At 42.3% G+C, this 17,388-nt stretch overlaps 1 long non-coding RNA gene across 24 annotated transcripts in view; it reads left to right on the forward strand.

Annotated features, from left to right (window-relative positions):
- Nucleotides 1–17,388, forward strand: part of LOC309870547 — a 187,458-nt gene that overhangs the window by 143,836 nt on the left and 26,234 nt on the right. For 3 of the 24 annotated variants that reach the window (XR_014314648.1, XR_014314651.1, XR_014314665.1), the window contains one exon: nucleotides 4,491–4,591. The exons of 14 other annotated variants lie outside the window; for them this stretch is intronic. This is a non-coding gene — a long non-coding RNA (uncharacterized lncRNA). Of the gene's footprint in view, nucleotides 1–4,242; nucleotides 4,343–4,490; nucleotides 4,592–5,527; nucleotides 5,618–6,903; nucleotides 6,954–8,355; nucleotides 8,572–17,388 lie in introns of those variants that run through there. 7 more of the 24 variants (XR_014314650.1, XR_014314664.1, XR_014314656.1 and 4 more) reach the window with 5 other exon arrangements.

Genomic DNA, 17,388 nt, shown 5'->3' on the forward strand with positions numbered 1-17,388 from the left:
AGAAATAAAATCCTAGTATAAATAAGTAGTATAAATAAGGCTGATTATATAAAAGACTGAATCAGGCTGTAATAGAGAGTGATCAATCCGATGGTGAAATGCAGAATGCATACCTTACCCAAAGAAATGTAAATTTAAATGTAAAAAAACAAAACACTGGTAAGCAAATCTGGCCTTTCAGTCAGTTTGAAACTCTTGGATTCAGGCAGTTCAAATAGAAATACGATTCCATCCCTATCCATGGAATTCCCAGACTATTGGAGGACACAAACCTGTAAATAACTTTGGTGCCATAAGTTTTGCACTAATAGAGGGTAGTTGAGTGGTGCAGGAACACAGTTCACCACCTAGTCAAGACAGGCACAAGTCCTAAAGTGGGTGTTATATAATCATTCAGTCAAGAATTTTTACCTGTTAACCTGTAAATCACCCTCTTCTTAAGTATATGTCAGGTTTGCTCCCCGGTATTGTCCACAGCTTACTTTTCTTCATTTCATATTCTATTACCGCTGGGATACACTGAAAATCTGGTTTTTTCCTGAAATAATTTCAGTTGAATCAATTTGAGGTTTTTCAGTTATAAATTAACATCACACATATGAACAATTTTGCCAACTTCTTCTTTTTCAGCATTAATACTTCTTTTCTGTTTTGGTCCATATGCCTTGGCTGGGCCTTCCAAAACAATAACAATGTTTATGTTTGACTGTGGCCACCCTGTGTTGCTCCAGCTTTCATAGGAATTCTTCAGATATTTTGCGTGAAGGTCAATTTAAAATATATTAAAAACTAATTTGGAGGGTACAGACTCAAAAGAATTGAAAGTAGGGACTCGGGCATCTGGGTGGCTCAGTGGGTTAAAGCCTCTGCCTTCAGCTCAGGTCATGATGCCAGGGTCTGGGATTGAGGCCCGCATCAGGCTCTCTGCTCAACAAGGAGCCTGTTTCCCCCCTCTCTCTATCTGCCTCTCTGCCTACTTGTGATTTCTGTCTGTCAAATAAATAAATAAATAAATAAATAAAAGTAGGCACTCATGCGTATTTAAACATCAATGTTCATAGCAGGATTACTCACAGGAGTCAAAAAGTAGAAATGACGCAAATGTCCACCGATGGATGAATGGATAAAGGAAACGTAGTAATACATACAGTGGAGTATTATTCAGCTTTAAGAAGGAATGAAATTCTGGCATATGGTACGATGAGGTCAAACCTCAAAGACAAAAAGCTAAGGGAACGAGGCACACATAGAAAGACAAATATTGTGTGATACTCGACTTCTATGAAGTATCCAGAATAGTCAAATTCACAGAGACAGAAAGTAGAATAGTGATTACTGGGCCAAGAGGTGTGGGGGGTGTGGTGTGGGGGGTGGTAATAAGAAGTCACTGTTTAATGGGTACAGCTTCAGTTTGGGAAGATGAACAAGTTCTGGAGATGGATGGTGGTGACGATTGCACAACAGGGTGTGTGTTCTTAATGCCATTGGACTGTACACTTCAATATGATGGATTTTACATTATGTATTTTTTACCACAGTAAAACATTTGGAAGTATTTTCTTTTTTTTCAAGTAAGCTCTATTCCCAACATGGGGCTTGAATTCACACCCCAAGATTGAGAGTGGCACGCTCTACAACTGAGCTATCCAGGCGCCCCAGAAGTCTGGAAGTATTTATAGCATTCCTTATATTCTGGAATAGTTAAAATGATGTAGAGCATAAAGTGGCATCTGTTCCTTGAAGGTTAAAAACAGTTCACCTGTTGCCCGTTCTAAAGCTAATTGTCCATTTTTTCTTGATATCTGAACATTTTTTTGGATCTGAAATCATTGCCAATTCTTTTTTCTGAGGTTATTGGTCTAGTTTCTATCTCTTCTATCTCTTTTTGTTTTGTTTTGTGTCTTGTTTTTTTTTTTTGAGAGAGAGAGAGAATGTGGGCCGGGGGTGGGGAGTAGGGGCAGAGGGAGAGGGAGTGAGAGAATCTTATGCAGAGCCCCCACTGAGCACAGAGCCCCACATAGGGCTCAATCTCAAGACCCCGAGATCACAGCCTGAGCTGAAATGAAGAGTCTGACTTGACTGAGTCACCCAAGTGCCCCAGTTTCTATCTCTTTTTAAGAGAAAACCTAGGTAACTTGTATTTTCCTAGGAACTAATTTGTTTTATCCAAGCCTTGTACTAGCCAAAGCATTTCCTTGTAAGTCTCTGAATTGCTTTGGTACATCTTGCTATTTCCCCCATTATCTCTTAGTATTTTGTATATTCATGAATTCTCCACATCCCCAGTTAAAAAAAAAAAATAGGCCTACTATATTAGTTTTATTTACACATACACGCGTGGGCGTGTGCACACACACACACCCAACTATTGTGTTTCTTAGTTCTAAAGTTTCCATTTAATTCTTTGTTACATTTCTTTTCTGAGATTTTCTACCTTTTTTTATTTGTTTCAGGTATGTTCACAAGTGCTTGTTAAAATATTTTTATGATGGCTTTTGAAAATCCTGTCCAGTAACTCCGAGCTCTGTCTCATCTTCTTTTTGGCAATTGTCAATTTGTCTTTCCTCATTCAAGTTGAGATTTTCTCGGTTCTTTGTATGACAAGTGATTTCAGTTATATTCTGGAGTTTGGAGTATCATGTTGAGAGACTCTGCTTCCTCTTTAATCTTGTTTTAAGCAGGTAGTCATCCTGTTTGAGTTTGCATTTGTTAAGTGTCAACAATTACAATATGGCCACACCTCTTGTGATCCTATTTTCCCATTATTTGACTTTGTTCTACAAAGAGCTTCTCTGGGAAGCCCCACATACTTTGGATAATTCCATTGTCCAGTTGTCTCCATTGTCTCTGTATTGAGGACCGTAGGGAGAACTAGGATTTGTTTGTATACTGTTCTTATTTAACTTGTAACATCTCTTCTATCAAGACCTTCAACTATTGTATTACTTACCTTCTCCCACGAGGGGCTGCCCCAGGCCATTTTCATCCCTCCCTACCTTTCATCCCTACCTAGTCTATCTTATCTTCAATGACAAATTAGAAACACAGGTATGTAGCTTTATAGTAGTCCTGCAAATCTTTCTGGGATAGTTAGGATCTCTCCCCTTCCACCCTCACTTCCTAGGCTGCCTGGGGTCTAACTCCCTCTCCCAGTCCTTCCTCCTCTAGGGGCCCTGAACTGCCCTGCCACAGAGGATGTTTGTGCCCACACTCAGTTCAGTAACAGCTGTTGCTAGTTAACTTACTCAGCTTATTCCTCCTGGAAGAGTGATGTAATGGCTTCGAAATATTGGACAGAACTTCTGCTTTTGAGCATTGTGTAATTGTTCAACTGGCAGAGCAAACAGTAAAAGCACAGTTCAGTAACATTCTCATCAACATCAACTCTGGGTCTAAAGGAGGAAGGCCGGTAGGGCTTCAAGAAGGCGGTAGGGGAGAGAGATGGAGAACGCTAGCCCGTCTCTGGAGGGAGAGCTTAAGACCCTTGAAGACTCCATGCTTCAGAAAGATTTGGAGAAGTATCACAAAGTCAGTTAAATACATATATTCTGGCTAACAACCAAGAAAAGGCCTGGACTAGGTGGGATGTGAAAATGGCTTGGGACAGCTGTAGGTGGGAAAAGGAAAATAAAGAAATAATTGTAGAATTTGAAAAAGAAGAGTTGTAAAAAAAATTAAATGATAACAATAGTAAACAAACAAATGGACCCCCCCCCACACTTTTTTAATTTTAAAGTGGACAGTGAAGTCAGCCAAAGTATGGTGCTGGGCTTCTCAGAGACTCTCGGTATAAAAAATTGAAAAATCCCCCAAAGAGATTTTTCATAGTGTGGCATATTGTAACAGTTTACATGTGACAAATAAAGCTTTTAACATCATAAAAAGGAGCAATGTGATTGTGTCCTCCGTGAGAAAGTTCTAGATTTTATTTTTTAAAAAATTAATCCCTTGGTGTAGTCGTCCCATTTTATTTTTTTTTTAAGATTTTATTTATTTATTTGACAGAGAGAAATCACAAGTAGGCAGAGAGGCAGGCAGAGAGAGAGAGAGGAGGAAGCAGGCTCTCCGCTGAGCAGAGAGCCCGATGCGGGACTCAATCCCGGGACCCCGAGATCATGACCTGAGCCGAAGGCAGCGGCCCAACCCACTGAGCCACCCAGGTGCCCAGTCGTCCCATTTTAAAGTGTGTGATGAGCAATCCCTTCCCCTTCAAATCTGACAGTGGCACCTTCAGATTGAACGTGTGGCCATAACAGGAAATGGAAGCCTTTTGCATGGGAAGCTTGGGTCCAAGAGAAGTTCCTCCCATCCAGCTGGACTCTTGAGTAATGTGTTGAGCAAGGTGAGCCTGCTCATTTCTTACTCCTGTGAGAACTTGTTTTAACTGTGCTTCCCTCATTAGGCAGATCAGTGGCCTGCGGGTGGCCTAGTGCATGAGTAGATAAAACTCCAATGTAGAACTTGACCTACTACCTCCATCCTGTTTTCAGGCTGGCTACGGGACAGAAGATGGGAAGATAGTAGGAATGGGAGAAGAGGAAAATATTTGTCTGTGAGCAGGAAATGAAGACCTAAGTCCCTAACAGTTTGAGTGAGTGCAGACACGGATCTAAAGACTGATGGGTTTTGCACCTCAGAGATGAAATTGTATACATGCTGTGTGTCTCTAGGCTTGCACCGAGGCTGTCTCTGGGTCTCTATCCTTGTATGGATGACTTCTTACCTCTATCCCATAGGCCATTTCAACATCTGCTTTGCTTTCCAGTCCCCCTTCCCATTCTCCCATTTTGTTTCTACCAGTGGGCTTGGTTATTTGATTAAGGAGTTCTGAGAAAAAGTCCATTTATCCATCAACCCCCCCCCAAATTCCTCCAAAGCAATCCCTCTCCCCTACTGCAAAGGGTTCTCTTACCGTCTCTGCCCTTCTGCGTCAAACCTGGTTCCCAGCCGCTCTGACAAACCAGCTTGCCCTAGGGAGAGGCACAGTCCATTCCCTTCTCAAAGCATTTGCATCTGAAGAGACAACAATCAAAGCTTCAGGTCAACCAAACCCTCTCTAGTTGTGTAATTTCAGACATCAGTACCATAAGACTCTCTTTGGAGGGATTTGTAGGGAGAGGTACTCTGTGTGTTTAGAATTTTAATTTAATAAATAAATCACTTTTAAACTTATACAATGCAGATTATAATATCTACACAAAAGAATTTTTGAGGGTTTCAAGTGAGACAATGCATACAGCTAGCCCGGTGCCACAAATGAAAAGAGGGTGTGAGGGTGTGACAGGTGGCGGCCTTCTGCTGTGGCGCTATTGTTCAGTTTTGCTTCTGTACCAGGTTCTGGGTGAGGCCATGGGACAAGCCACCAGATATGATCATAACAAAACCGTCCTCCAGGCCTCCAGGAGCTCTGCCTAAAGAAAGAAATTTTGCACACACAGACAGCTTAGCTCCCTCTCTCCCAAAATGTTTTCTTATATATTACCTCACTCAGTTCTCTCATTGTGCTTGGGATGTGTAATTTCTTTAGTCTTCAAGAGACTCGGAGATTCCAAAGGAATTGTCCAAGGTCCACACCCAACTCGGAACAGATGTTCTTTGAGTGAACATAATTCAAAGGGTATGTATATCACAGCAAAATAGTCTCAGTACGAGTAATTGTCACCAAACTACTGAACTCAGGGCTATGGGAGAGGAAAACCAATGAAACTAAGAAGTACTGAAATTTTTTTTCTGAAAGTGGGCATTTGAGTTAGGGTTCAGGAAATATGATCACTGTAAATGTATTAGGATCATTGGAAGTTATCAAAATGCTTCTTAAAATTGAGCTTTTATTCATGCTGTCATACTGTAAGAGCCATATGCGAGTCTGTCTCCCCCATTCCACCCCCGTGTGTGTGTGTGTGTGTGTGTGTAAATGGGGTGGAGGTTAGTTAATAGAGGGATACTAAGGATGAATATAGTTAGACAGTAAAATAAGGTCTACGTTGTAGTATATCCTCCATAAAAGTGAGCATTCAGTTAATTCCAGAACACGCCTGTCATTTTAATTATGATTCTATCAACAAGTTTTACTGCTTATGAGAGGTGCTAACATGGACTTATGTTCCATTTTCCCTGGCATGGTAACAAAGGACAAACTTGGAAAAAAAAAAAAAAAAGACAAACTCTGTGGTCAGTGACTTTACCCCCTCTGCTTCCATATGGGACCTGGATATTGAAAGCCAGGATTCTGATGAAATTACATGGCTTGTTCCTACATATTTTCAGTTTTTCCTGCTATTGTGCGTGAGATCTATTTTTCTGTGTAACGGTTAACTCTTTACTGCTGATGTATACCACTGTAGTTTCATGGCTCGTTTGGGCAACCCAAGGTTTGATCTTCTCTTAAAGATCACTCTCTTTCCCAGTCCCTTTGAGGATAGAAAGGTGACCATGCTGGTGCTAGAGAAGGACGTCCTTTGAGGGTTGGGGGAGCAATTTTCTAGCAAGTGTGGGGTAGAGGCATCTGGGTCCTTCAGTGTGGCATTGGAGGGGCTCTGGAAGTCTGGCCCAGAGTTACCGCGGCGACTGGAAAGTGGTGGCAATGGGGGTCTTCACTGCATCCTACAAACACGCACACATAGAGTATGGTGGGTCTTTCCTTGTTGTGTGGCTTCGGGCTCTAGCTCTCCCGTCCTCCCACAAATTCTGTGAACTGGCTAATATCTTGTGATATGTTCCTTCTTATTTAAACCAGTCCTAGTCCCTTACCCAGTCTCTTTGGATTGCTCTGTAGCAGTTAAAAAGAATTCAATAGGTTAAACCCACTGACATGAAATACCCAAAACATTGTTATGTGAAAAAAACAGAATGCAGTATCACAAACAAAATGGCACATTTCTTCATTTATGCGTATCTTTGCAGATGCCTAGGGAAATGCACCGAGAGCTTCTGAGGAACTACAAACCCAGATGATAACAGTGGCAGCCTTTGGGGAAGAGAGTGGGAGTAGGGAATGGAGTGCGGGAAATGCATTTAGACTTGTGCCTTTTGCCCTGTAACTTTCTCTTGAATTTCTACAAGGAAAATGCTTTCAAGTATTGCTTATGTACCTAACAGCAAAACAAAACAGAAAAAAGAAAACTAGTGGGCCAGAGTGTAGCAAATAGAGAGCAGGAATCTCTAGCTTATCATTAGCTTGATTCCCACTGAACTAATATTATAAGCATTGTCCCATGTACTACACACAGCTTAGATGGAACTGAACGGAGCGGGGGACTGAATAAGGAGACACAAAAAGAGACAAATACTATATTGTGTTGTAATTGGAAGGATAGCCATACAAAGAGATTTTGTGGGAGCCCCGGGTAGGGGCCTCCTACGCTGATCCAGGAAGAAAGAAGGGAGCATGGCAAAGATTTCCTTGAGAAGGTGACACAGCTCTCCAAGAATAAGCTAACAGAAGGAAAGGAAGGATGCTGAGTGTGCGTGAGGTATTCTGCGAAGTGTGAGCAGGATTATAAACCCATTCTAGCTCCTCAACAAAACTGTTTCTATCCACCACATGGGCAAGACAGCTATAAAGCAAGGCATATTAGAGGGGATTGTGGACAACTGGAGGCACAATTAGAGTGTGTGGTCGGTCTGAGCCTAAACAACCATGGGACAGTACAGACAGTTGCCAAGGCCAACTTGGGGGCAGCTGTCTCCATTACTGGGGGTAATGAAGAAACCAAGAGGCTTCCTGGGGGCAGCATTGACTTCCAGGCAATGTGTGGGCATTTACAAAGAATTTACCCTGTAAGTTATGGAGGCCTTTGTACAGGGACAGGTTGTGTAACCTCTGATGGGCGAACCAGCCAACATTTGTCTTCCCTGCACTGTGCCCTACAGCTGTGGCCTTGTCCCACCTTCTTGTTATTGTCTACCTTATTTCTTTCCCTCCTTTTTCCTACTTGGTGTCCTCATGGTGCCTTTCAGTCAAGACCCCCCAAAGCCTGCCCCCTAACCATTCTTCCCAGCTTCCATTTGAATATCCAGACTTTACCCTTGTCTCTGAAGCCAATCTTTGGCACTATTAGTCTGACTTTTCTTGGTCTACCTAAGTCTTGGGGCCAGTCTGATAAAGTCAGCCTGCCAATGTGATGCTGAGGGGTGACGGCTTGATGAGTCACTGCCCCCAGGAAAGACATTCTTATTTTAGCCAAGCCTCCAGGACAAGCCATCTCTCACCCCAGAGAGAGACACCAGACTGTGGGAAATCCACAGTCGGCCGTTCTCCTGCCGTCTTGATCAAAATGAATAACCTGGGCTGTGCTCCGGCTGTGCATCCTCTTGTCCCGTCTATTGAGGTCCCTGTCTCTATCTCCTTTCTAGTCTGTAAACTCCGTGAAGGCAGCCCTCAGCATGAACCTGCCATAGCAGAGCTCTGGGAAAGTTGGCTTGAACTCACTCATCCAGCAGAGCTTTATTGAACTCCAACTGGGACCAGGATACTGCTAGTTCTGGAAGCCAGGAGGGGACCTGTTCTGAAGGAGCCAGTCCACTGTGTGCAGAACCACGCTGCTTCCTACTTTCGGAGGGTTACAGTAGGTGAGTGAGAAGAGATGGTCCAGGCATAAATAAACCTACCAAAAAGCCAGACACATATAAATAGCAGTGCTTCCCACATTGTAGCAACAGCTCAGCTGAGTGAAATATATGGACAGGTTCCAGGACCCTGGTACTGGGAGGAGGACAGTCTTACATTTGAATAGAAAGGCTTTTTTTGTTCCCCTCGAGCTTTCTATTTTATTATGAAGCATTTGGAGCAGTAAAGAGCCGGTAGAGAAAATATCTTTATTCAGACCACCTAGATTCAGTGATTGTTAAACATGTTGGCCTATTTACTTCATCTCTTTAAAAAATAATAATAATAATAAGGAAATAAAGACTACGTGTGGAGTTGTAAGCCCTTATATTTCTCCCTAATTCTATTCCCCTGACTTTTTTCCAGAGATCACTATTCTTCTGAGGTTGCTGTGTTTCCCTCTGTTTATATTTTTTATTCTCTTACTGCAGTTGTGTAGTCCAATAAATATGTATGACATTGGTTACATTTTTAAAGTTTACATGAACGCACTCATACTTTGGATGTTTTTTGCAAAAAGCTTCTTTAGTCAACATTCTAATATTTCTTTGTTGGGTAAATTTTAATTTACTTGTCCATTTATACACTGATAAACATATAGCTTAATTCTGATTTCTTGTATGTTTTTTTATATGTCTTGTATATGTCTCTTGATATCCTGGTATCTTATATGTCTTCTAAGTTTCTGGCACATAGGGCATAGGAATCATAAATAAAAATGGGTGATGAATGATTTTTTTTTACAGATAGTTCTTCTGTTTTTTACAACTATTTATATACCTTTTCTTACTATGTCTGTTTTTCTTCTTATTATTATTTTAAAAATTTTTCCATCAAGACCTCATGCATTATCCATGAAAAGCAAGGTTGCACACATTCAAGTACCACACCAGATTATTCCCAATTACCTTCATTCCTTTTGAATGACAAGGTCACCTCATTTAGCCACTCTGCCTGTCTGGAATCTACCAACATCTTCAGTAGGGCCTTGTGCCTATCAGCTTGAGATTGTGTATTGGATAGAGTCCCAGGGATCTGTCTATTAAGATATATGAGATTCTCAGGAAAGGCTTAGTAGATGACTTCATGACTAGTCTCCCATATTAGGTGAGGACACTACCTCAAAACGCTACCATCGCCCAAAACAATTCTTTAAAGCCACTCAATTTTTGCGATAATAGTCTATTGCATGGTCATTTGATATTTAAAATGAAACTGATCAAGCACTTTTTAGGGGGTAGGCATTGGTTCAGGTTCTTTAAATTAATTAAATCTTAATCTTTACTATAGCCTTCAGGCATCGGTATTATCTTTATCCTTCTTACTGATGAGAATATAGATGCTGGCTGAGGTATGTAACCTGCCCAAAATGGTACAGGCAAGAAACGGCAGAGGCAGGATTTCAAACCAAGTTTCATGGGCTCCAGAGCCCATGGTGTTGGGTGAAGATAGAGGACACAGATTTTCACCTTCAAAAAAATGCATAAAACCCATTCCTATCAAAAATGAGAACTTGAAGGGCACCTGAGTGGCTTAGTTGGTTAAGTGTCTGCCTTCGGCTCGGGTCATGATCCTGGGGTCCTGGGATCTAGTCCTGCATCAGGCTCCCTGCTTAGCAGGGAGTCTGCTTCTTCCTTTCCCACTCCCCCCGCTTGTGCTCTCTCTCCGTCAAATAAATGAAAAAAATCTTTTTAAAAAAATGAGAGCTTGAATTGAACAAAAAGAAAATAAACCAACTTGAGGGATAACCTTCAAGACAATTGAAATATACTTTTAAAAAATATCAATGTCATGAAAGACAAAAGCTGAGGACATGTTCCAGATAAAAGGAGGCTGAAGACACAGGACAAAGAAATGTAAATGTGTGATACTGGATTAGAGGGGAAAGGATGCTCTAAAAATGTTACTGGGACTACTGGCAGAATTAAACACAGAATGTCTTTTAGATAAATAATATTAAATCAATATTGAATTTCCTGAATTTATCGTAGCATTTATGATTAAGGAAGATACCCTTGTTCCTAGGAAAAGCATTCCTTTCACTTTTAGTAATACCGATTACTTCTAATATACCTGTGGATTACTTGTAATTCTTCTGTGAATATTTGATTGTTATCTTTTGGCAATTTAAAAAGGAGGGCATGGTATGACTGGATTGATTTCTATTTGTTTTGTTTTTAATTGTATATAATTATATGCATATTGAGTAGATCACTGAATCAAGTAAAGAATTAGAACAACCAGGCTGGAAGAGAAAGGAACTGATACTTGACAATGTGATTTTTTTTAAATTTTTTTAAAATTTTTTATTTTTTATAAACATATATTTTTATCCCCAGGGGTACAGGTCCGTGAATCACCAGGTCCACACACCCCACAGCACTCACCAAAGCACACACCCCCCACAATGTCCATAGCCCCACCCCCCTTCTCCCAACCCCCCTCCCCCCAGCAACCCTCAGTTTGTTTTGTGAGATTAAGAGTCACTTATGGTTTGTCTCCCTCCCAATCCCATCTTGTTTCATTGATTCTTCTCCTACCCACTTAAGCCCCCATGTTGCATCACCACTTCCTCATATCAGGGAGATCAATATGATAGTTGTCTTTCGACAATGTGATTTTTAAGGATTCGGTGGGTTTCTTCCATGGGAGCACCCTGCCCCTTACTCATTAACCATTCTCTATAAGGGCCATGACTTCCTTCTGCCTCATTAAACGCCAATTACCCTCTTAGTTTTTAAACATGGCATTTGCACCTGAACTCAAACTGTCAAGTTGTATTAAAAATACATTAGCTTGCTTTTAATTTAATACAGCCTTCAACTAATTTAGGGGCAAAAGGGAGAAACCCCATTATAAAAATTTAAATTAAATTGCTCTAGTAGGGGAGGGAAAATAAGGAGGGCCTCTAGTCCCTATAATCTTTTGAGACTTGATCTGAGGAGTACTTTACCCATGAGGCTCTCCCCAGAGGTTCACATCTGGCGAAGGGCCCTCCTTGATAGTCTGCTAGTACTTCTTTGGCACTCTCGTACAGCACTTGATTATTTTGTCAGGAGCACCCCATGAACTGTATGTGTCTCAAGGAAAGATACTGAGTCAAAGATAACTCCTTTTGACCTCCAGTGTCTGGATACAAAAAGATGTGTATAAATATGTAATGCATTAATCTAAATTTCATTTGTAAAGAAAATGCATATCCGTGGGTGTCTGTCTCTGTGCCTATATCTAGAAGTCAGGGTCTGGTGGCTCCAGGGGTCATCCTGCTTAGCCCTTTTTATAAAGTTTTTTTTTTTTTTGTAGATTTTATTTATTTATTTGACAGAGATCACAAGTAGTCAGAGAGGCAGGCAGAGAGAGAGGAAGAGAAGCAGGCTCCGCGCTGAGCAGAGAGCCCGATGTGGGGCTCGATCCCAGGACCCTGGGATTATGACCTGAGCCAAAGGCAGAGGCTTTAACCCACTGAGCCACTCAGGTGCCCCAGCCCTTTTTAATTTAAATTAAAATTTTATTTTATTTGTTTATTTTCCGAAGTTTTATTTAAATTCAAGTTAGTTAGCATATAGTCTAAGAGTGGTTTCAGGAGGAGAGTTTAATGATTCGTCTTTTATCCCAGGACTCATCAGAACAAGTGTCTTCTTTACAACCCATCCCCATCCCCAGCTAGCCCATCTGAACCTCTCCCTCCAGCAACCCTCAGTTTGTCCCCTGTTAAGAGTCTGTTATGGTTTGCTTAACCCTTTATTTTAGATAAAATTCCAATAAGCTCATACAATTTCCCACCTACAGTAGGAACAAAAAAACTGAAAACAAAAAAAAAAAACAACAACAAAAAAGAAGGAATGTAGTCTGCTTGTAGAAGAAAACATTCATGGCAGCAGTAAGTGAAAGACCAACAGAGATGAGGGCAAGAAAATTAGGAAAAGTAGGAGTCTGAGAGCAGGTGATGTCGATAAATGGCAATTCACCAAATATGATTCAAATACTCCAGAGTACTCCATATACTCTGGTTCAGCAGTCAGAGAAATACCTGTTTGTAGAAGTTAAAAGAAAAGTGTTCTAGAACATTTAAATTGTTTCTTTTAAAAAATTTTTGACTGTGTGACTAGAACTGTGTGACTAGATACTTACATTCTAACCCTTTGTCATCCCTGTCCAAAGTTTAGTAGATGGGGAACGGCTATATGTGTTTTTTATTAATTGTTGTTTTTTCCTGGACACTCATATGGTCCCTGCTTTTAATTTTAAAGCAGATGAGTTAGAACATTTTGTATTTCTTCCTTCCAAAAAGATCCCCCAAATGAATTACTCTCGTGGCCCTTGACCAAGTTTTGTCAGAAATGAAACATGACTTCCCTCAGGCACCGTTGCAACCTCCTGTGAAGTGACAAGAGAGCCAGGCGTTCTCCTCCTACACAGGTCCACTTCGTAGACACTGCCCCAGCTTGCCTGGCCAAGTTGGCTCGGAAAACAGGGCCTCCTAGTCCTCCGTCTTCCTCCTCCACGGCCAGCTTCCAGCGTCCCGACTTCCTGAAGGGTAACCTTCTGGGTACAAGGGGCCTCTGTCAGTCTCCACTCCCACCGGAAATAAACCCCAGGGGTCACTGCAGTGATGGACTCCACAAAGCATCAGCGCAGGGTCACGGAGTAGATCAGCTAGTGTCACAGGGGGCCACCCGGGAGCCTCGGCCTGCATGTCCAGTGCGGCTCTCCAGGAAGTCCTTGGCAAGGCCTGTCTTTTCAGTGCTCCACGCAGCCGGCCACCCAGCTCCTCTTCCTTGAGCCAGGGGCCTTTGCGGAACTCCTGGCCTTTGCTGGCCAAGGCTTCCGCCTTTCAGAGACCAGATGCTGCTGTCCATAACCCAGCACTCCTGCTAGCTAGTTCAGCCATTCCCCCTCCGCTCCCAGAGCCCCAGAAACTGGAGGTTCACAGGCTCCTTGGGTTCCACCCAGTTTCTCAGGGCTCGGGCCCACTCTGAGGAATCCAGCCTCTTCGCTTGGCTAGAGCTCTGCACACTGAGAACCGCTGGGCCGGAGCTCATGTCTTGGGATCAGGCTGTGTCAGTGAAGACACGAACAGGAAAGGGTCACATGTCCCCAAAGTCCAAGCAGCCCTCTAGGATTAGAAACACAGTGGTGGTCACTAACTTTTTCAGATATTTTTGAGAACTAAGAACTGTGTGACTAGATACTTACATTCTAACCCTTGCCCCCTTTAATAACTACTTTTTAAAATAAACAATGGAAACCATCTAAACACATGGCAAGGCTCTATACATTTTTAGAGAATTTGGCATTTAATATAATTGTTTATATAGCTGAATTCAGTGACTAAAGAGGCTCAGAGATTAGATCTTTGGAAAATATGTTCACCAGCCATCTAGCATCTGCTTAACTAGAAAAGAGTCTATTAAAAAAAAAAAAAAAAGACAAAATGACAGATCCGAGATATGAGGAGAGGAAAGAAATGGGCAGAAATGAGATATGATGTTTGATGACACTAATATTTGAATTGGCATAAAATGCCCCAGTGCTTACAAATTGATTCCCTACCTACACTTTATTCCTGTCCAGTGCTGCTATATAGGGCCATCTGTAAAGTGCAGCCCATCACTAGGCAAGCACAGTATCAGTGTTGTGCAGGCAGGCTACACTGAGACCTAATACACTGGCCAATCATGGGAATACTGGGTCATCATGATCAGCCACCAGGAGTTCTCTATATATGATGATACCCAAGCCCATCTGAAAAAGAAAAAAAATAGTGAAGGAGACATTTGCTATCTGGGCCAGGACACTGGGATTAACATCCCAGATAAACAGAAGAGACCAAGGCTGCCCCAATCCCCAGGGGTAGAGAGTTAACCAGGAGAGCATGGATTCGCCAGGAGAGGCCTCAGTCTGAGATGCTCCTAGATTGTCTTAGAGGACTGCTTTTGAGTGTGACATCACAGGGCCACTAGAAAGATGAAAAGCATAGGTTGCTGGAGGACATCATGTTCACCACATGGCAAAAGCTTGGCTGCAGTAGGAGGGAATGAAGCCAATGGAAACCACAATGAGAGACTACCTTGGGGTGAGCCTCCTGATGATCTTCTTGGAGGCCCTGAAACTACTTGAGGTTACTAGTTCTATTTCCAGACTTCCCAGTTACGTAACCCTTTGGGGCTAAGCTGAGGCAAGTTGGTTTTCTGTCATATACAACCAGAATGAATTGACCAACTCAGTAGTTGTTTGGCATTATGTATTTCCTCATACTTATGGGAGTAGAACCACAGAAAGGAGAGCTTATAACTCAAACATGCTAAAGAACAGTACTCTAGAACATAGAGAAACAGAATAAAAGGATTGTGGGAGTAGGGGCCATTATTTCCATAGTATAATTGGCATTGTAATTAATAATCTAGCTAATTACATCTATTACACCTTTCTTCTGAATGTCTTTATGTACTAATTCACTTAATCCTCCCCAAAACCCACTGAGGTAGGTGCTAATATTATTGTCTCCATTTTGCAGGCAAGGAAAATCAAGGCACAGAGACTGAGTAACTTGCCTGATGTTATCCAGCTAGGAAATGGAAGACCTGTGGTCCAGATTCCAGGTAGCCTGGTTCCCCAGGCTTAACCACTACGCACAGGGTCACTCTTTAAACAGAAAGGAATTTGTTGGCATGACTGGTGGGTTAGAAGTCCTGCTTGTAAAAACTATTATAAATGTCAGACTTTCTTTGATCTATTGCATTAGTCTCTTCATGACTGATTCCCTTGGAGAAGCTAGCCACATAAGAAAATGAAAGGCTGAAAAGCAAAAGCATTCCCTTAAAAAATTTTAGCAACAGAGCTTGTGAATATTGTGAAAAGAGGAAACACAAACAGAACCTACGTTTGGTCTGTTTTGTGGCCATTAATAGGAAGAGAAATATGAGGGAGGAAAAAGCATGATAGCATTAGAAGGAAAAGGGACCAGGACAGATTAAAACAAATATAAAGAGATGGAGACAGCAAGGCAGAGAAGGCAGATATTAAATGATGCAAAAGAAAGGAATATACACTTGCACATGAGATGCACTGACGCTAAGAGAGAGAGCACGCACCATAAGAAAATAAAATACTACCCACAGAAATCGAGCTACATTGTCAGCTCCCTGAGGACAAGGACTGCATCTGATTTGTTGGCTATTAGCTTCCCTAGAGCCAAGCACAGGGCCCGACAGGGAGTAGACTCGAGAAATAGCTGTTGTCCAAATAAATGAAAAAGGCAGAGAAACACAGAGAAAGGAAGGAAGTCTGTAGAGTTTGGAAGCAGGCGGATCTGGGTTCAGATCTTGGCTTTCTAGCTTTAGATTTATGCGATCTGGAGTAAGGTGCTCACTGTTTTCAATATTTTTGGGTCTCTCAGTTCTTTGTATGTAAAAGTAAGACTAGGTTCCGGATATTTAGCTATTTTTCTCTTCAAACAGCCCTCCGTACTCTTCCATGACGCTGGGGCTGTGACCGCATGGCACCTCTGCTGGCCGGCTGAGGAGGAGGAAGGGGCTTCTTCCCGAGAGGCTCATTCTCCTCAAAGCTTCTTCACCGAGCCACAGGCGGTTCTTTTCCTATCGCAGCCATGAAACCCAGTTTGCAGTTTTTCCAGCACCCCTGGGCCCCCCTTCGGACATCTCAGCGGCAGCAGAGGCCTGACATTTGGGTCTGAAGTTTGAGGATTCCAGCCTCTTCCCTCTGTTGCCTCAGTCGTGGGGTGGTGCCTGCTTCCCATGGCTGCTGCCTCCTTGATACCCGAGAGTCCTCTTTTTACCCTTTTAGTTCCTAATTATCAGCTTTATTTATTTTTTTTTAAGATTATTTATTTATTTATTTGACAGACAGAGATCACAAGTAGGCAGAGAGGCAGTCAGAGAGAGAAGGAAGCAGGCTCCCTGCTGAGCAGAGGGTCCGATGTGGGCCTCGATCCCAGGACGCTGGGATCATGACCTGAGCCAAAGGCAGAGGCTTTAAACCACTGAGCCACCCAGGTGCCCTAATTATCAGCTTTATACCCAGTCAACAAGACTTTCAATTCCATCTTCTCTATTTTAGTTATTGGTTTATTTATTTTTAGACACACAGAAAGAGGGGAGGGAAGGGCAGAAAGAGAGTAAAAGAGGATCCCAAGCAGGCTCTATGCCTAGCGCAGAGCCGGGTGCCGGGCTCGATCCCTCGACCCTGAGATCATGACCTGAACAGAAATCCAGAGTCAGACACTTAACCACCTGAGCTGCCCAGGTGTCCACCATTTTCTCTGTTTGAATAACTAGTTTGGTTTCTTTCTCTGCCTAGACCCCAACTGACACAGGATCATAACGCCTGCTTCACGGAATTGCGAGGCTAGATATCTAATGTGCTCCGAATGTTGCCTGACGGTGGTAGGAACACCGTAACTGTGAGCTTTATAATGTAGAGAGACACAGCGGAACATTCGACCAGTAATGCCGGAGATGATACAAACGGGCTTTTGTAGAGAACATGCACTTTATGACTTTTGAAGACTTTGACGGCTGTGCTCTGCCTTTTCCAGGCACAGGCACAGAGAACGTATCCAAGTCAGAGACCATATGCCATTGAGTCTAAGACACCACTGATTGCCACACGTACCGTTAATTCTGTGTATTACTAAGAAAATTACTAATCACTACTGATTAAACTATGGTATATCATAGATTGTGAGGCTCATTCTGATATTAGAAATATTAAAGTGTGAAGAAATATATGCCTTTGGGACACGTGAGTGGCTCAGTTGG

This window comes from Mustela nivalis, assembly GCF_964662115.1.
Source record: "Mustela nivalis genome assembly, chromosome: 7".
Classification (NCBI taxonomy): domain Eukaryota; kingdom Metazoa; phylum Chordata; class Mammalia; order Carnivora; family Mustelidae; genus Mustela; species Mustela nivalis.